The sequence below is a fragment of the Engystomops pustulosus genome, chromosome 9 (assembly GCF_040894005.1).
Source record: "Engystomops pustulosus chromosome 9, aEngPut4.maternal, whole genome shotgun sequence".
Lineage (NCBI taxonomy): Eukaryota > Metazoa > Chordata > Amphibia > Anura > Leptodactylidae > Engystomops > Engystomops pustulosus.
In genome coordinates, this window is record NC_092419.1 from 44,871,806 (window position 1) to 44,874,412 (window position 2,607).

A 2,607-nucleotide genomic window follows, 5' to 3' on the forward strand; every position below is an offset into this window, starting at 1 on the left:
TTTTTCACGCATTGCACACGCACGTGAAACGCAACGCTAGTGTGCAAGAGGCCTTACACAGCGTAAATGCCTATGCGTTTTTGAAAAAATCCTTCATCATGGCATATCGTGAGGCATGAACAGGTGATTCTTAAATAGCCTGCAACTGCGGTCATGTGATCACGTTAAAGGAACATTACATGTTTAAAAAGTTTTAATCGTACGTGTGCCCGGTCATGTGTGAATAGGTAAAACGCACGATATAAGCATCAAACACTAAATAGAGAAAGCAAACAATAGAAGATTTATCAAGGAAATTTACAAATGAAAAATCATATCATGTCTTTTATCAAAACCCAGTGGAAATCTAGTTTCTAATACAAAGATCCAGTAGGATTCCCTGTTCATGAGCTTGCGCCTGTGATCTTCAGCGCGTTGGTTTTTTAGCTTTTTCTATTGCGGTTACCGCAAGGTGTGATCAGTCACACTGTGTACTGTTTGGAAATGCTTTGAGGCCATTGAAATATTCGAGGTCTGTGAATTTTTTACACGTTATACAGTACACGACATAAGTACTGTTACAATTAATATAATTATATATTTTGAAACTCTGCTGTGTCATTGTATACACAATCCCTGTATTGCCCTGGGATTTTGGCGCACACGGTCGGATTTTGACGCATCAGCACCGGCATGCACGCGACGGAAATCGGGGGGCGTGGCCGAACGAAAACCCGATGGATTCAGAAAAACCGCCGCATTTTTTTAAAAAAATGTGTCGCGAAAATTGCACTTACCTTCACCAGGTATAGGCCGGGGAATTTCAGGGCATTCCAGCGGGCCTCGGCGGACTTCAGCGCAGCAGCGCCACCTGGTGGATGGCGGAGGAACTACCTTAGTGAATCCCGGCCGGACCCAAATCCCCCGCAGAGAATGCGCCGCTGGATCGGGAATGGGCCAGGTAAGTAAATCTGCCCCAATGTTTGTAGTAGGAGAGATGTGATTGCAACAAGTGCAGATATTGTGACCACATTTACATGAGCCTTTCATTTTCAACCAATTTGAAGGATCTTGTGTTTTGGAAGAAAACAAGCTTGGTGACAACAACTGGCCAAGTGTAGGAGCTTTTCTTGAAACATAATAATCTAGGATACAGAAAAGGTCATCATCACAGGGCAAAAAAGGTAAGTGTTTGCGTATGATTGTCCGAATGTCATTAAATTGCTCACTATATGTGGTGACAAATGTAGTGGGACGTTTATTATTCACCCCCTTGTTTACATTTCTATTTGTCCTATGGACTTGTATCAAATCATTTCTTGGAATTTTTTGGTGATATTAGTCGCTCTCTCAAGCATCCATCTTGGGTACTGACGATTGGCAAACTTATTACAAACATTTTTAAACTGTAGATTGAATTGCTGGGGATCAGTACAGTTTCTTTTGGTACGGATTATTTCACCAGTCGGTACGTTCTTTATAACGTGGTGTGGATGGCAAGACGTAGCTTGTAATATTGAATTAGTAGCAGTGGGTTTTTTATATGGTGAAATGTGGACTGTCTCTAGCTTCCAATGTGATGTACAGAAAGTTAACTTTATCGTGATGTAAACTATATGTAAACTTTAAGTTAACATTATTGTTGTTGATGTAAAGTATAAATTCCTGGATGTATACCTCCGTCCCCCCCCATGTCAGTAGCAGATCATCAATAAAGCCTGATACCACCTGATTTGGGGGAGAAACGGATTAGTATCCGAGAAGATGTATTTTTCTTCCCAGACCACTAGGTAAATATTCGCAAGGGATGGAGAGCATTTCCCCCCCATAGCCGCTCCGCATTGTTGCATGTAAAATTGTCCGTCAAACGAAAAATAATTATTTTAAAGTAAAAATTCCATTGCCGCACATAAAAATTCTTTTACTGGTTGTGAGTACTGGCTGTATTTGTTAAGAAAGTATGAAAGGTAGTTTAATGCAGTATGGTGTTCCAAAGATGGATAAAGGCTGACAACATCACATGCTAGCCATATAAAATCTTGTTCCCAGGGAAAATGATCTAGTAACGCAATAGTATGCTTAGTACCCTTAAGATATCCCGGGATGGAAATGATTATTGGCTGAAGATGGTGATCTACCCACTCGCTGAGATGTTCCATCATAGATCCAATGCCTGCAACTATGGGGCGGAGAGGAGGAGGGAAGATTTGTTTATGCAATTTTGGAAAGGAATGAAAGATAGGGATAACAGGGTGATTAACATACAAATAATCAGCTATGCGATTGGAGATAGTTGTTTAGTTTTATTTTCACATTTTACTTTTTTTACTAAATTTTTTTTTATGTAAAGGTAGGTTCCTTGCAAATCTGTTAACATCCATTAGGGTGCAAAAAACATCAAAGTTATGTGTTGGAGAAAAGCCAAGTCCTTTTGATAGAACCTGCTGTTGTTCTGTCGAGATGTTATAACTTGAAATGTTGACTACTGGGATATCCTCTACTGCTGATGGCACAGAACATATTTTTCTCTTGTGCTTTTTTTCCGGCTCTGCATTGTTTTCTTGATTTTTTTTGAATTTTTGGTTGGTTTATTCTGATTCTTGTGTGTATCTTTGTTTAGCGGCAGAC